The sequence below is a fragment of the Leopardus geoffroyi genome, chromosome A1 (genome assembly GCF_018350155.1).
Source record: "Leopardus geoffroyi isolate Oge1 chromosome A1, O.geoffroyi_Oge1_pat1.0, whole genome shotgun sequence".
Classification (NCBI taxonomy): domain Eukaryota; kingdom Metazoa; phylum Chordata; class Mammalia; order Carnivora; family Felidae; genus Leopardus; species Leopardus geoffroyi.
Window position 1 is genome coordinate 51,636,313 of NC_059326.1, and position 18,220 is coordinate 51,654,532.

Genomic DNA, 18,220 nt, shown 5'->3' on the forward strand with positions numbered 1-18,220 from the left:
TGGCTTTGAGCCCTAGTCCAGCTCTTTAGCACTCATAGAGGAAATTCACTATTTTTATTTAATTTAGAAGCCTATTGATCTGCCCTTAGTTGGAAGCATAGACTAGCCATATTCAAGTTGCCTACCAAAGTTTTAACCTTGAACACCCTGCTACTCAATCATTTTCAAAACCTTCATTTAGAGGAACAAAATTAATAAATGTGAATATCTAATATTTAAAACCAAATCTAAAGGAATAATATTCCCGTATATATGAGTATCTAATATTCATAGGTATGTGATTGCTTGAAGGAGATGCCATTTATCTCTCAGATATTATAAGCCTAACCACTGGGGCAAGCCAGGCCATGAGAGAGCTATACTGCATAGTTTTGACTACTCCACACTTGGGTATTAGGACATCAGCCTACCCTTTGAGACCTAATGCATCTTAGTGTTTGGGCAGCTTAGACTTTGTAAGTTTTGCATCCAGTAGCTTCCCTGAAGCAGATTCTAAGGAACTATGTTCAGGACTGATTGCCTATGTTCTTTTGCTGGATGTTCTCTAGCTTCTCTTGTAACTAGCATGCCAGGTCTAATGGACACCTGCCCATTAGTAACTATGCCAGACTTGTCCTTCAGGTCAGTGATGAGATGAAGCGTAACAAGTTAGAAAAATAAATAAATAAAGGAACCAGGAAGGACGTTTTCGGATTTTGAGTTTAGTAGAGAATGTGGTTTTTCCTGAAAAACTGCATGCCTTGTAATATACCTTAAGGGAAATTACCCAGTATCTGATTTGGAGAGGGAGAAAAAAGTAAATGTTGATGATCTATTGTGTCTTTGATAAAAATAATCTGCTAATTGCTTAAACTTTGCTTTTGTTTTGTTTTATCTCTAAAACTATTATCTTCATAGGTGAAACTGTGTTTAGTGGTCAGGGGACTTTTTGTTTTTGAAAGCCTTTTGGTACTATCCATGACCAAGTTGGTTTTATTTTAGACTTTTTTTTTTTTTTAGTGAAACTAAAATAACTTTCCCTTTCCCTAATCCCCAGTAACTCAGTTCATTAACTATTAAATCTAATGAAAGTCATTCACAGTTGGTAGCAGAAAACTGTAGATGTTCTACTCATTTACTGGCTTTTTATAATCAAAGTGACTGAAGCATGTTGTTTCCAGTTGTGTATGCAAAAGGTAAATGGTGATGTTTTTGCTTTGTTTGAACAGAGTGGTTCCTTCAGTTCCTTTTCTAAACCTTTCTGTGAGAACAAGTTAGTTCTTCTGGGAATAAAGAATTGCCTGCAGCCATATGCACTCATCTGTTCTCTACAAATGTGTTTGGTCTTTTTCACACCCAACTTGTGGGTGCTAGGGGTACCCAGTGCGAGTGGACAGGTCAGGCAGGCCTCAGGTAAGAAAGAATTTATAATTAAATGTGTAATTATAATAAAGCTACTACAAAAAGTGTTTTTTTTTTTTTACAAAACATCTTTCTCTGTCCTTGCTAATGGAACACAGTCTTCTGCTGGCTCTGTACTCTGAATTGCTCCTTTATAAGTGTTTTTTCTTGGTCTTTGTCACACATTGTCAAAATAGCTTGTTTGTGTGCTGTTTGCATCATAGCTGTAAGATCACATTCCTATGTAGTTCTTGAATTCTTTTGTCAAGAATGTCAACTAACAAGCATTCCTCCATTTTTGCTTTCTTATCTCTCTTATATTTCAACAACTCCTACTAGGAAAATACACCTGAATTCACAGAGCCCCTATTATATAGGCAGCGTCCTGGGTTTGTTGGATTGGGATAGAAGGGAAATGCTCTTTTCTTTTTAATTTAATTTTAATTTCATTTTTCTTGTCCTTCAATATATATCTCTTGTGGCCATTTCATCTCTAGGTTTTATGGGACCAATATGTGAATGCTAATATTGAATTATTTTCTAGTATTTTATTTTGACTAAAAATTGTAAAGCTCGTATGCAATTCACCATAATGGAGTTTTACCACGTGGTTAATGTAGCAGGTTTAGACAGAAGGCTTAAGCAGTGGAAACCTGAGTAGGGTAAACAGGCCCACAGTGACCAGTGAGCTGAATGCAAACAGGCTCTTTAGGCAACCCACCTCAAAATATCCATAAGCTCTAGCTGACCAATGGGCTACTTATAACTGGCCGCAGTTACCAAAAAAGGAAAATTCCATATGTTCTCATGCATCATCACTTACCCCCTTAACTATGTGTGATTTGCCTATTGTTACACAGGTGGTATTGAATTAAAATTGGGAAAAGTACTCCTATTTGCTACTCTATCCAATCATATAGAATATTGAATTTGTCTATTTACTCCTATAATGATAGTGACTGTTTAAAAGATGTCTGCTGGCATTTGATGTAAATGTTATATTTTGAGGGTTTCAAAATTATTCAGATGCCTTTGTAAGTTGTAAATATTTTTAAGGCATGACAAAAATGCATGTGTGTCTATGTATGTGTATGTATGAAACATGGCATAATTAAAAAAATTTTTTTATATTTAGTTTTGAGAGAGAGAGAGAGAGCATGAGCAGGGGAGGGGCAGAGAGAGACGGAGACAGAGGATCCAAAGTAGGCTCTATCAAAGGGCCCAATGCAGGGCAGGGCTCAAACCCACAAACTGCAAAATCAAGACCTGAGCTGAAGTTGGTGGCTTAACCGACTGAGCCACCCAGGGGCCCCAGCATAATTTTAATAGGTTTAACATTTCTGGAATCATAAATATGTAAGATCAGCTACTAGAAGCTACTAATGTATATACTTAAATAACTATTGCCAAGGTCACACACTGTATTAGTTTGCTGGGGCTGTCATAACAAGACTAGGGAGCTTAAACAACACAAATTTATTTTTCTAATAATTCTGAAGGCTTCCAGTCTGAGATCAAGTTATCGACAGAGTAAGTTTCTTCTCTGGCCTATTGTCTTGACTTGTAGATGGCCACTATCTCCCTGGGTCTTCACATGGCCCTTCCTCTGTGCATGTCTATGACCTAATCTCCTCCTCTTCTTTTTTTAGTTTTTAATTTTTAAAAAATTCTAGTATAGAATTAATGAATAGTGTTATATTAGTTTCAGGTATACAATATAGTGATCCAACAATTCTGTACATTACTCAGTGCTCATCACGATAAGTGTACTCTTAATTCCCATCACCTATTTTTACCCATTGCCCCATCCACCTCCCCTCTGGGAATCATCAGTTTGTTCTCTGTAACTAAGAGTATTTGTTTGTTTGTTTATGTCCTTTTTCTTTGTTCATTTGTTTTGTTTTTTAAATTCCACATATGAATGAAATCATATGGTATTTATTTTTCTCTGACTGACTTATTTTGTTTAGTGTTATATCCTCTAGATCCATCCATATTGTTGCAAATGGCAAGATTTCATTCTTTTTTATGGGCGAGTAATATTCCATTCACATATACATATCTTATATCTTCTTCATCCATTTATTTATCAATGGATGCTTGGATTGCTTCCATATCTTGGCTATTATAAATAATGCTGCAATAAGCATAGGCGTGCACATATCCTTTCAAATTAGTGTTTTTGTATTTTTTGAGTAAACAGCCAGTGAAGGAATTACTAGATCATATGGTAATTCTATTTTTCATTTTTTGAGGAACCTCCCTACTGTTTTTCACAGTGGCTGAACCAGTTTGCATTCCTATGAACAGTGCACAAAGGTTCCTTTGCCCACACTTGTTGTTTCCTGTATTTTTTTTTTTCAACGTTTATTTATTTTTGGGACAGAGAGAGACAGAGCATGAACGGGGGAGGGGCAGAGAGAGAGGGAGACACAGAATCGGAAACAGGCTCCAGGCTCTGAGCCATCAGCCCAGAGCCCAACGCGGGGCTCGAACTTGCGGACCGCGAGATCGTGACCTGGCTGAAGTCGGACGCTTAACCGACTGCGCCACCCAGGCGCCCCTCCTGTATTTTTTATTTTAGCCATTCTGACAGGTATGAGGTGATATCCCATTGTGGTTTTGATTTGCATTTTCCTGATGATTAATGATGCTGAACATCTTTGCTGTGTCTCTGGCTATCTGGATGTCTTCTGCCCATTTTTAACTGGATTATTTGGTATTTTTGATATTGAGTTGTATCAATTCTTCATATTCTCTGCATACTAACTCTTTATCAGATATGTCATTTGCAAATAAATTCTCCCATTCAGTAGATTGTCTTTTAGTTTTGTTGATTGTTTCTTTTGCTTTGCAGAAGCTTTTTATTTTGATGTAGTCCCAATAATTTATTTTTTCTTTTGTTTCCCTTGCCTCAGGAGACATATCTAGAAAAATGTTGTTATAGCCAATGTCAGAGAAATTACTGTCTGTGCTCTGTTCTAGGATTTTTATAGTTTCAGATCTCACATTTAGGTATTTAATCCATTTTGAGTTTTATTTATGTAAGTGGTCTAGTTTCATTGTTCAGAATGTAGTTGTCTGGTTTTCCTAATACCATTTTTTGAAGAGTCTATGTTTTTCCCCATTGCATATTCTTGCCTTCTTTGTTGAAGATTAGTTGAGCATATAATTGTGGGTTTGTTTCTGAGTTCTCTATTGTGTTCCATTGATCTATAGGTCTATTTTTGTGCCAGTACCATACTGCTTTGATTACTACAGCTTTGTAGTATAGTTTGATATCAGGAATTTTGATACCTCCAGTTTTGTTCTTTTTCTTTTTTAAGTTTATTTATTTCCTTTGAGAGAGAGAGTATGTGTGTGAAAGAGCAAGCTGGGGAGGGACAGAGAGAGAATCCCAAGCAGGCTCTGCACTGATAGCAGGAGCCCGATGTGGGGCTTAAACTCATGAACTGAGAAATCATGACCTGAGCCAAAATCAGGAGTTGGACGCTTAACCAACTGAGCCATCCAGGAGCCCTGTTCTTTTTCAAGATTGCTTTGGCTATCCAGGGTCTTTTGTGGTTCCATATAAATTTTAGGATTATTTGTTAGTTCTGTGAAAAATGCTTTTGATATTTTGATAAGGATTGCATTAAATCTGTAGATTGCTTTGGGTAGTATGGGCATTTTAACAATATTGATTTTCCCAATCTGTGAATATGGAATATCTTTCCATTTGTTTGTGTCATCTTTCATCAATGTTTTATAGTTTTCAGAGTACGGGTCTTTCATCTCCTTGGTTAAGTTATTCCTAGGTTTGGTGCAATTGTAAATGGGATTATTTTCTCAATTTCTCTTTCTGTTGCTTCATTATTAGGATATAAAAATGCAACAGATTTCTGCACATTGATTTTGTATCCTGTGGCTTTACTGAATTCATTTATCAGTTCTAGTAGATTTTTGGTGGAGTCATTAGGGTTTTCTATATATAGTATCATGTCATATGCAAATAGTGAAAACTTTACTTCTTTCTTACCAATTTGGATGCCTTTAATTTCCTTTGTTGTCTGATTGCTGTGGCTAGGACTTCCAGTACCATGTTGAATAAAAGTGGTGATAATGGACATCCTTTTCTTGTTCCTGACCTTAGGGGGAAAAGCTCTCAGTTTTTCACCATTGAGATGATGTTTTTTTGTGAGTTTTTCATGTATAGCCTTTATTATGTGGAGGTTCCCTTTAAACCTATTTTGTTGAGGTTTTTTATCATGAATGGATCTTGTACTTCCAAGTACCTTTTCATCATCTATTGAAATGATCATATGGCTTTTTATCCATTATCTTGTTGATATGATGTATCACATTGATTGATTTTCAAATACTGAATCACCCTTGCATGCCAAAAATAAATCCCACTTGATCGTGGTAAATGATTTTTTTAATGTGTTGTTGGATATGGTGTGCTAATATTTGTTGAGGATTTTTGCATCTATGTTCATCAGAGATATCAACCTATAGTTCTCTTTTTTCATAGTGTCTTTAATTCTTTTTTAATGTCTTATTTTTTATTTTTGAGAGAGACAGAATGTGAATGGGGCAGGGACAGAGAGAGAGGGTGACACAAAATGCTCTGAGCTGTCAGCACAGAGCCCAATGTGGGGCTCAAACTCACGAACTGTGAGATCATGACCAGGGCCGAAGTCAGAGGCTTAACTGACTGAGCCACTCAGGCAACCCTGTAGTGTCTCTATCTGGTTTTGGTATCAAGATAATGCTGGCATCATAGAATGAATTTGGAAGCTTTCCTTCTACCTCTTCTATTTTTTGGAACAGTTTGAGAAGATTGTATATTAGCTATTTAAATATTCAGTGGAATTCATCTGTGAAGGCATCTAGTCCTGGAGTTTTGTTTGTTAGGAGTTTTTTGATTACTGACTCAACTTCATTGCTTGTAATCAGGTCTGTTCAAATTGTCTATTTCTTTCTTATTCAGATTTGGGAGGTTGTATGTTCCCAGAAATTTATCCATTTCTTCTAGGTTGTTTGGTTTGTTGGCCTATAATTTTTCATAATATTCTCTTATAATTCTTCATATTTCTGTGGTGTTGTTATTTGTCCTCTTTCATTTCTGATTTTTGTTTATTTGAGTCCTTTCTCTCTGTTTTGTTTTTGTTTTTGTTTTTTTCTTTGGGGCTAATGGTGTATCAATTTTGTTGATCTTTTTAAAGAAACAGCTCCTGGTTTTATTGTTCTGTTCCATTGCATTTTTACTTTCTATTTCATTCTACCCTAATCTTTATTATTTCCTTCCTTCTGCTGTCTTCGGGTTTTGTTTGTCTTTCTTTTTCTAGTTTCTTTAGGTATAGGGTTAGGTTGTTTATTTGAGATTTTTCTTGCTTCTTGAGGTAGACCTGTATTGCTATAAACTTTCATTCTAGAACAGCTTTTGCTGCATCCCAGAGATTTTGGACCACTGTGTTTTCGTTTTCATTTGTCTCCATATGTTTTTTGATTTTCTCTCTGATTTCTTGGTTTACCTGTTCATTATTTAGTAGCATGTTATTTAACCTCCATGTATTTGTATTTGTATTTGTGTTCTTTCCAGATTTTTTTTCATGTGGTTGATTTCTAGTTTCATACCATTGTAGTAGGGTTCATGATATGATTTTGATCTTTTAAAAAATTTTGTTTAATGTTTGTTTGTTTTTAAAAAAGAGTGAGAGAGAGAGCGAGCATCAGCAGGGGAGAGGCAGAGGGAGAGGGAGATACAGAATCTGAAGCAGGCTCCAAGCTCTGAGCTGTCAGCACAGAGCCTGACGTGGGGTTTGAACTCACAAATCATGAGATCATGACCTGAGTGGAAGTTGGATGCTTAACCGACTGAGCCATCCAGGCTGAGCTATACATACATATATATATGTATACACACACACACACACACACACACACACACACACACACACACACCACATCTTCTTTATCCATTTATCTGTTGATGGACATTTGTGCTCTTTCCATACTTTGGCTATTGTTGATAGCACTGCTATAAACATTGGGGTGCATGTGCCTTTTCAAAATAACACACTTGTATCCTTTGGGTAAATACCTATGGTGCAATTGCTGGATTGTAGGGTAGTTCTATTTTTATTTTTTTATTATTTTTATTTATTTTTTAAATTTCATTTTTAATTTTTTAAAAATTTACATCCAAATTAGCATATAGTGAAACAATGATTTCAGGAGTAAATTCCTTAATGCCCCTTACCCATTTAGCCCATCCCCCCTCGCACAACCCCGCCAGCAACCCTCACTTTGTTCTCCATATTTATGAGTCTCTTCTGTTTTGTCCCCTTCCCTGTTTTTATATTATTTTTGTTTCCCTTACATTACGTTCTTTTGTTTTGTATCTTAAAGTCCTCATATGAGTGAAGTCCTATGATTTTTGTCTTTCTCTGACTGACTAATTTCCCTCAGCATAATACCCTCCAGTTCCATCCACGTAGTTGCAAATGGCAAGATTTAATTCTTTTTGATTGCCGAACAATACTCCGTTGTATATATATACCACATCTTCTTTATCCATTCATCCATCGGTGGACATTTGGGCTCTTTCCATACTTTGGCTATTGTTGAAAGTGCTGCTACAAACATGAGGGTGCACATGTCCCTTCGAAACAGCACACCTGTATCCCTTGGATAAATGCCTAGTAGTGCGATTGCTGGGTTGTAGGGTAGTTCTCTTTTTAGTTTTTGAGGAACCTCCATACTGTTTTCCAGAGTGGCTGCACCAGATTGCATTGCCAGCAACAATGCAAAAGAGATCCTCTTTCTCCGCATCCTCGCCAACATATATTGTTGCCTGAGTTGTTAATGTTAGCCATTCTGACAGGTGTGAGGTGGTATCTCATTGTGGTTTTGATTTGTATTTCCCTGATGATGACTGATGTTGAGCATTTTTTCATGTGTTGGTTGGCCATCTGGATGTCTTGGAGAAATGTCTCTTCATGTCTTTTGCCCATTTCTTCACTGGATTATTTGTTTTTTGGGTGTTGAGTTTGATAAGTTCTTAATAGATTTGGGATACTAACCCTTTATCTGATATGTCATTTGCAAATATCTTCTCCTGTTCTGTCAGTTCCCTTTTAGTTTTGCTGATTGTTTCCTTTGCTGTGCAGAGGCTTTTTATTTTGATGAGGTCCCAGTAGTTGACTTTTGCTTTGGTTTCCCTTGCCTCCGGAGACACGTTGAGTAAGAAGTTGCTGTGGGCAAGATCAAAGAGGTTTTTGCCTGCTTTCTCCTCGAGGATTTGGATGGCTTCCTGTCTTACATTGAAGTCTTTCATCCATTTTGAGTTTATTTTTGTGTATGGTGTAAGAAAGTGGTCCAGGTTCATTCTTCTGCATGTCGCTGTCCAGTTTTCCCAGCACCACTTGCTGAAGAGACTGTCTTTATTCCATTGGATATTCTTTCCTGCTTTGTCAAAGATTCGTTGGCCATACATTTGTGGGTCCATTTCTGGGTTCTCTATTCTGTTCCATTGATCTGAGTGTCTGTTCCTTACTGTCTTGATGATTACAGCTTTGTAGTATAGCTTGAAGTCTGGGATTGTGAGGCCTCCTGCTTTGGTTTTCTTTTTCAAGATTGCTTTGGCTATTTGGGGTCTTATCTGGTTCCATACAAATTTTAGGATTATTTGTTCTAGCTCTGTGAAGAATGCTGGTGTTACTTTGATAGATATTGCATTGAATATGTAGATTTATTTTTTTTGAGGAACCTCCATATTGTTTTCCAGACTGGCTGCACCAGTTTGCATTCCCATCAACAGTGCAAAAGGGTTCCCCTTTCTCTGCATCCTCACCAACATCTGTTGTTGCCTGAGTTGTTAATTTTAGCCATTCTGACAGGTGTGAGGTGGTATCTCATTGTGGTTTTGATTTGTATTTGTATTTGTATTTGTATTTTGATGGTTTGTATTTGTATTTGTATTTGTATTTGTATTTGTATTTTGATGATGAGTGATGTTGAGCATTTTTTCATGTGTCTATTCGCCTTCTGGATGTCTTCTTTGGAAAAGTGTCTATTCATGTCTCTTGCCTATTTATTCACTGGATATTTTGTTTTTTGCATGTTGAGTTTGATAAGTTCTTAATAGATTTTGGATACTAACCCTTTATCTGATATGCCATTTGCATACATCTTCTCCCATTCCATCAGTTGTCTTTTAGTTTTGTTGATTGTTTTCTTTACCATTCAGAAGTAAACAGGTCCCTTCGTATGATACTTCAATTCTATTCCTGGGAGACAAACTAAGCCAGCAGCTAATGAGTCTTCTGGTGGATCTGCCCATTTGAAAACACCAAATTTGCTGTAATGCATTTTGTAGTGCTCTTAGGAACTGCTATGCCTAGAATACAGACATTAATGCATCCTTTTTGAGACAAAAACAAGGAAACAAACAAAGAAACAAAACCAAAAAATCACAATACAGTATTTTGAAAAGCTTATTGTTCTCAAAACAGAATCTGTTCCATAGAAGGAGTATGACATATTTTATATGTGAAGTAAACAAAACATGCTACATTACATAGGGTCCTAGTTGGAATATTCTAGAAGAAAGACTTACCTCAAAGCAGAAGTCTAAAAACTGGAGCCAAAATTTAATCCTTTTATGAAAGCAGACAATGTTCACAGCAATCCTGTCATTGCCTTATCAACAAAGATGAAACTGCTCAAGTTGGTGGGAACCCACTTCGGCTGGTAGTTAAATAAACCTAATTTGGTCCCTCATTATTCTAGTGATACAGGTGGAAATATATGGACCTATATATGAAATATATGAATATGAAATAAATGGATATATATGGAAAAATTCCTGATAAGAATTAGGAATTCTTAGGAATGTCACTCATTAGAAGACAGTGTAATGAAACATCATGTAGAGTCTGATGAAGAATGGATAGAAGCTCCCTTGAATTACCAGATGTAGAAAATAATCAAGAAATTTCACTTTTAGGTTATTCATCTGTTTGCATAAATATTTGCTGATTTTATGCCTTATACATTTCCCACTATCCTTTACCATTTCAGACAAATTGTGCTACTGGAGAATTTTTAAAATAATTTAGTTTTCAAATCCCAAGTAGTAGCACTAGTAGGGCAAAATGAATGTTTTTATGCAAAGTAGAATGGGGGAATGCTTAGTGATGACAGTTAAAATGCTGTTTTTTTTCCTAACATAGTACTGTTTCAATTGTAAAGTCATTGAATTCAATTATCTATTAACAACATGCGAATTTATTTAATGATAGTGTACAATTTTAGTAGGAGTTACTGGAAGTTTTTTAAGAATGTTGATTCATCTCAAATCACATTGTTTTACAGATGTAGTCTGTTGAGTTTTAACAAAAACCCCACAGCTAATTACAGGTAGGAAATAATTATATCACATGACTATTTTCATTGCTGGTGTTGGTTTTTGTCTTATATCCAGCAAAACTATGTGCTGCTTAGCAACACACTTTCTGTAGTCAAGGAAACATTGTCACACACTTAGAAGAAGAGATAGAAATGAATAATTGAAGGCTATCCTTGAGGTACTGAGAAGATACAGGGAGGAAGTAACTGTCCTCTAGTTTAATTAAATTCAAAGCAGTTTCTATCACAGCTTAAATGATTAAGGTCGGAAAAACATTTTTTTGACTTCACTGATGCCTAAACTTGGTTAGAGAGAGATTTTATAGATGGAGATGTCACCTTGAGTTTCAAGGCTCGAATGTGTGTGTGTGTGTGTGTGTGTGTGTGTGTGTGTGTGTGTGTGTGTGTGTGTAGGGTTAAAGTCAATTCTAAGATTCTATGCCAGAGAGATAGAGAAGCTTTCTAAAGAGGGTCTTAAGGGAGGTTAAGAGATTTGGAAAGAAGAGAAGCCTGAAGGGCAAAGTTTCTTATTCCTTTACCCATGTGTGTCAGTAATCACATAAAGGGACCCAACAAATATTTGTGGATCTGCCTGCTCTGTCGCAAGCCAGTGGAAGAACATATAAGACAACACTGAGTGTGTTTATTTTTCATTTAAAAATTTTAAAAAATTGTTTATTTATTTTTGAGAGAGAGAGACAAAGTACAAGCAGAGGAGGGGCAGAGAGAGAGAGGGTGATACAGAATCTGAAGCAGGCTCCAGGCTCTGAGCTCTCAGCATACAGCCCTACATGGGGCTTGAACCCACAAACTGTGAGATCATAACCTGAGCTGAAGTCAAATGCTTGACTGAGCCACCTAGGTGCCTCTGTGTGTGTTCATTTAATCGTGGAGGAGCTTCAAGGAAAGCAACTCAATTCACATTTTTAAATATTTATTTTGCAGTATTCACTTTAAAGGTGTTTGCTGTTGTTGTTGATCTCAGTTTTAAGTAGCTTTACTATGAAGTACTTGGGTATTTTGTTGTTCTTGTTCTGCTTGAAATTCATAGAATTTCTTACATGTGTGACATGTTGTCTTTTATCAGTTTTGATCATTTCTCAGCCAGTTTCTCTTCATTATTATTTCTGCATCATTCCCCTCCCTTTTCCCTTCTTCTCATCCTCCCTCCCCTTCTCCCCCCACTTCCCCATTCTCTTGGCATTTTTTTCTGGGATACTTATAAATATGTTAGATTTTTTTTTATTGTGTCCTATATGTTTATACTCTACTGGTTTTTTTTAACATATTTTTTTTTCTCCATGCTTCAGTGGATACATTCTATTGCCCTTTCTTCCAGTTCCCAATCCTTTCATTTGTTGTGTCTAATTTGTGTTAATCTCATCTACTGAATTTAAAGTTTTTATTATTATACTATCCATTTATAGAGTGTTTATTTAAATTTAATTATTTCTTGAATATTCCAGTTGTCCGGTAAAATCATCCATCCTGCCATGTGTTTCCTTGGATATATTTATGATAATTTCAAAAACTATATATAATAACCCTAACATCTGGATCACCTGGAGCTCTGCCTCCATTGTCTATTCTTTCTTTTATTTGCCAGGTATTTGGTCTTCTCCAGGCATGCCTTGGAGTTTTTGATTGAGCACAAGACATTGTGGTGAAAAATTGTAGAGATAATTTGACACTTTCACAGACACAATCTTCTTCTAAGGACGATTCTGCCCCCCACCCCCACCCCCACTTTTTCTAATTGGCAATTAGATTAAGGGAAGATCACCTCACTCCTACCTGGGGTTTATCTGATTCAAAGACAGGTTTCAGTCCTTGGTAAGGTTTTGTCTATTTTTGGTTCATATTTTTTCTTATATTATAGTGCTGGATTCTTAATTGAAAGTATAAGAGATTTGCTAGGGATCCCCCTCCTTGTAGGGCCCCAATTTTTCAGTAGTAACACTATTGAAATCCCAGGCAGCCTTTATACACTGCTTTCTGCTTGGTTTCTTAATCTCTCCTCCTGTGTAGCTCAGAAATCATCAAATTCCTCTGGGGGAAAGTGCTACAGAATGTTGGGTTCATATCAGTGAACTTCCTTTCTCTCTGAGATTCTGGCACTTTAAATATTGACTGCCTTGATAGCTTCCTGATTTCTCCAAAGAAATTTTCTTTTTAAATTTTGTCTAAATTTAGAATTATTGTCATATTCAAGTTAGAATGCAGTAAGTTCTTTACTATTATTGAAATGACCTAATTTTCTTTTATCAGAACAATGAATTTTTCTCTTTATGTTCATGATACTTTTTAGGTTACCTTTTGGAAAAAGCAACTTAAGCCATTCAAACATCAGTCCTCCCAGGCTCATTTCTTGGTGCTCTTTGCCACTTTCTATTGCCATCATTTTGTTTCTACCCTAACATTGATTACTTCTTGTATTTTTTTAAGTTCATTTTAAGTTCATCTGCTTCTCTCCAGCCACTTTTTATTTTTCCTTTTAATTTGCTGCAAAATTTTAGTATCTATTGCTGTATAAGTAACCACCTTAAAAGATAGTGGATTAAAGCAATGATTTATTATTTCTCTTACAGGTTGGTTGGCAGTTTTCCTGCTCCATGTAGTGTCTATCAGCTGGGGTGACATGGCTGTAATTAGTTGGTGGTTGGGCTGGGTCTGGAACATCCAAAACGGTCTTACTCACATGTTTGGTGCCTCAGCTGTGGTGGGCTAAGGGGCTAGAGTACCTTGATTCTCTTCCATGTACGTCCATTTCTCCAGCAGTCTAGACTGTATTTCCTAAAGCTTGACAACTGGTTTCCAGACAGAAGTAGATGCTGTCATGTTTCCTAAATTCTGAGCCCAGAACTGTCACATTGTATATTACTTCTTCCACATCTTCCAGGTCAAAATAAGTCACAAGTCCAGGCCAGAACCAAGATGAGGGGAAATAGATTCCCATTCCTGAAGGGAAAAGGGGCATGCACATAAGAAGAATTGTTGCTGGTCATCTTTAAAAGCAATCTACCATAGTGCATATTTGTATAAAAGCCTATTCCTTTTTCAGTACAATCTACTGATAGTACACTGCTTGTTTGGCTTCTGCCCCAGATTTTTTTCTACCAGCAGCTAAATTCAGTTACTTGCCATCAGTAGGCTCAGGCAAAGCATAAGCACTGGGCTCAGTATCAATTTAAAACAGAAAATTTTACTTGTACCTTTTCTCATTACTTGTCCCAGTTTTAATAATTATATTTGTCTCTCTCCATCTCCCTCCTTTTTGAGCCAAACCTACCTAAGCTCTATTCTTATTACCTCTTTTTATATTTCCTGAACCTCAGTGCTTTCTGGGACTGCAACATCTTGCCTTTCATGGCCCTCTGCAGGTTATTTTTTTCTTGATTAGATTTCTCTTTGTATCTTCAGAACATTGGCATCTTCTCAGCATTCTCTTCCTAGTATTGTGGAAAATACCTGCCCTGCTTCCAATGGGAGACTCTCTGTTCCAGGTATTGCTCTTACTGTTTTTAATAGAATTAATTTTTATTTCCAAAATTAATTGATAACTCCAGATCTATTTTTATATTTTATTTATTTATTTATTTATTTATTTATTTATTTAGAGACAGAGTGTGAGTGAGGGAGAGAGGCAGAGGGAGAGAGAGAGAGAATCCCAAGCAGGCTCCATGCTCAGCTCAGAGCCCAACCTGGGGCTGGAAACCACGACCTTGGGATCATGACCTGAGATGAAATCAAGAGTTGGGCACTCGACCAACTGAGCCACCCAGGCGCCCTGATTGATTGATTTGTTTTTAAGTAGGCTTCATATCTACTGCAGAGCCCAATGTGGGGCTTGAACTCATGACCCTGAGATCAAGACCTGAGCTGAGATCAAGAGTCAGATGCTCAACTGACTGAGCCACTCAGGTGCCCCTATGATTTTTTTTAAACAGCATAAAACATGAATTCCTGGGATACAATGGAGTCCATAGGTTATAAAGGGCCTATGTGTATAGAAAGTTTTACTAATTTTGATAAGTTGCCATTATATCTTTTGAAAGTGAAAATTTGTTCTTGAGTAGAAACAAATTTGGCCAGATTTTCTCAGTTTGGCTATAATATTATGCTACTAGCATATGTGTTTTAATTTGTCACAGTTTTCATAAAATAGAGTAGGTATAGACTTAAAACAAATCTATATTTTATTCCAATAATTAAAAAAATAATATATCATTCTGTGAAATGCTTAAGATACTGTCTCACCTAATGTTTAAGTAGCTAAGCAGTTATAAGACCATATTATATAATGTGAAATAAAAAGTAAACATTCACCTGTAAACAATATCACTGAGCACATAAAATTTGTCATAACTCAAAATTTTTCTGGCTAATGAAAAAAATTTAAAATTAAATAATGCATTTATTATCGTACAGGTCTTTGGGAAAAAAGTGTGTCATGATTGTATTACTTTATTGGGTAAAGGAAGCATAAATATGTATTTTTGGGAAGTCAGGACCTCTTTGAAAGAGCTTTGAAACTTTGTTAGGTTTTTAGAATAGAAAAATCCCTGTTGGAATAACAAAGCACTAAGGAGGGGTCTTGGCAGCAAGTAGCTCTTTGATAGTTGGCTCCATTTTAGCCCCTGGAGTGAAGATGTTTTTTTCCAGAATCATATATTAGTTTATTTGTCAACAATGCTTATCTCTGATAAAGACTAAGTGGAAATTGTCCTTTTAAGATTTATCATGCTTTTCGATGAAACAAAACTCCCATAGCCAAAATGTCACTGATATCTGAGATATCGAATGCTTGTACTCTCTGCTTTGTCTAGTTTGCTAGTTACTCTCTGAAACTTGAGGATTTGAACAATTAAGTCAAGTTGATGAATCACTTGTATTTCTGATTCCATTCCTATTCGTTTAAGTGGATGAAAAGTTCATTGTGAAGATGAAAGATTATTTTCAGTAGACTTATGCAAATTATTACCAGTTATTGTTTTGTGTAATCTCATTAAAAGTAAAACTGAACAAAAAATTGAACTAGGAATTTTCTGGGATAGTCTTCAATTATGTGGGTACTAGCTTTTCTAAAATGCACTCTTGAATTTTAGTTTTGACAATTTCCATCACCGTATCTATAGCGCCATATGCTTTCCCCAAGTTTCAAAACAAATTAAAAAAAATTACTTAACAAATACTATATGAAAACAATGTTTAACAATCTACCACTATTTAGCATAGAAGCTCCAATGGTTGAAGAAAATGGAAGTTTTAAAACAATGATGATTTTGTTAATGGCAAGTCATAATCACGGTCTCCAAAATTTGTTTTAAAATTTATACTTTAAACTGATACAAAATATACATTATCAATGAAGTTAAGTTTTTGGTTTCAACCTAAATTTTGGTTTTCTATTATAATTTTCTTATTGTACTTTTTTTTTTTTTTTTTTTTGGTGGGGGAAGGTTGTTCTAGTATTTTCATTAGCTTCCTTTTCCCTTTCTGATAAAATTCACGTTTATCTTTCATTTTAGGAAATTTTTTCCACACTACGTCTCATTCATGTTGTCTAATACTGGCCACATCTATTATTATCCCTTCCATTCCATTCATGCCTCCTTCTTTTATTCACTCTGACCTTCTGGCCTAGAGCTCCTGTGGGTATCTGTGTTTGTAGCAGGTTTTTTTTTGTTTTTTTTTTTTTGTAATATTAAGCAGATCTTCTGCTGATTTATCAAAGATTTATTAGCATCTCTTCTGTGCCAATTAGTGTGTTAGATTTTGAAGATAATGATGGTCCCTTTGAGCTCTTTGAAGTTAGGGGTTATGTCTTGTTCATTCTCGTATCTCTCTTGCTTGACACACACCTGACTCATGGCTGACCTTCCATAAAACTGTTATTAAAAGTATCCTGGGGGCCTGGGTGGCTCAGTCAGTTTAAGTGTCTGACTTCAGCTCAGATCATGATCTCATGGTTCATGGGTTCAAGCCCTGTGTCGGTCTCTGTGCTGACAGCTCAGAGACTGGAGCCTGCTTTGGATCCTGTGTCTCCCTCTTTCTGCCCCTCCACCACTTGTGCTTTGTTTCTCTGTCTCTCTCTCTCAAAATAAATAAACTTTAAAAAAATTTAAAAAAAAAGTATCCTCTGGGGCGCCTGGGTAGCTTAGTCAGTTGAGCGTCCGACTTTAGCTCAGGTCATGATCTCACAGTCTGTGAGTTCGAGCCCCATGTCAGGCTCTGTGCTGACAGCTCAGAGCCTGGAGCCTGCTTTGGATCCTGTGTCTCCCTCTCTGTCTGCCCCTCCCCTGCTCACGCTCTGCCTCTCTCTGTCTCAAAAATAAATAAAAGCATTTTGAAAAATTTTAAAAAAGTATCCCCTTTTAAAGCCCATCTGCCTATGAAGTATCCAATCTGTATTGATTCTTTCCTCTTAGTTCCAATAATGTTTATTCAAATTTTGGGAATATTCCATGTACCAGTCAGTAAAATATTGTTCTTAGAGTTTCAAATGAAATTCACTACTGTGGTAGCAAATTGCCTAAGTATAAAGAACACACATTGCACAAACATTGCTTCAGGTACTTGATTGCTATATTAAGCTTTTTTAAAAAAAAATTTTTTTTTTCACATCTCCCTATTTTTTTTTTTTCAACGTTTATTTATTTTTGGGACAGAGAGAGACAGAGCATGAACGGGGGAGGGGCAGAGAGAGAGGGAGACACAGAATCGGAAACAGGCTCCAGGCTCTGAGCCATCAGCCCAGAGCCCGACGCGGGGCTCGAACTTGCGGACCGCGAGATCGTGACCTGGCTGAAGTAGGACGCTTAACCGACTGCGCCACCCAGGTGCCCCTAAAAAATTTTTTTTAATGTTTATTTTTGAGAGAGAGAGTGTGAGCAGGGGAAGAGCAAAGAGAGGGAGACACAGAATCTGAAGCAGGCTCCAGGCTCTGAGCTGTCAGCCCAGAGCCTGACGCGGGGCTCAAACTCACGAACTGGGAGATCATGACCTGAGCCGAAGCAGGACACCTAACAGACTGAGCCACCCAGGTGCCCCAAGTTGGATTTTAATGCAACATTTGGTTGAACTGCTGACTTTCTGGTTAGGATGTCTGTTGTGGATATGTTAGGGAAAAATCTGTTATACGTTGGCCCACAGGACTGATAAGGGAATTTCAGTCCCTGCCTGAAGACTTCCCAGCCGGGTTCTTATTCCCACCCTGCTTGCCTCAGGTGGCAAATTACTACTAATGAGGAATGCAGAAGTAACAGAATATAAATTGCCCCCTCTGTTGATGCTCTGGGCTCAGACCTCTGGAGAATGATCTCCTCTGAGCCCACCCGTATAAAATAAACCTCCTGCCTTCCATGATCTCCGAGTGCCGCTTGGTTCTTCTGCTGGATGATCCAGACTATTTTCCGTAACAGATAAAGCAATCTGTGCAGCACTAGCT

The 18,220-nt window shown here is 36.8% G+C and overlaps 1 protein-coding gene across 5 annotated transcripts in view; it reads left to right on the top strand.

Annotated features, from left to right (window-relative positions):
- Window positions 1-18,220, top strand: part of SCEL (sciellin) — a 322,010-nt gene that overhangs the window by 106,967 nt on the left and 196,823 nt on the right. Inside the window, exons 1-2 of one of the 5 annotated variants that reach the window (XM_045479724.1) lie at window positions 1,056-1,175; window positions 14,194-14,276. The exons of 1 other annotated variant lie outside the window; for it this stretch is intronic. The gene's annotated coding sequence lies outside the window, so the exon portion shown is untranslated. Of the gene's footprint in view, window positions 1-1,055; window positions 1,176-1,282; window positions 1,393-14,193; window positions 14,277-18,220 lie in introns of those variants that run through there. 3 more of the 5 variants (XM_045479725.1, XM_045479726.1, XM_045479745.1) reach the window with 3 other exon arrangements.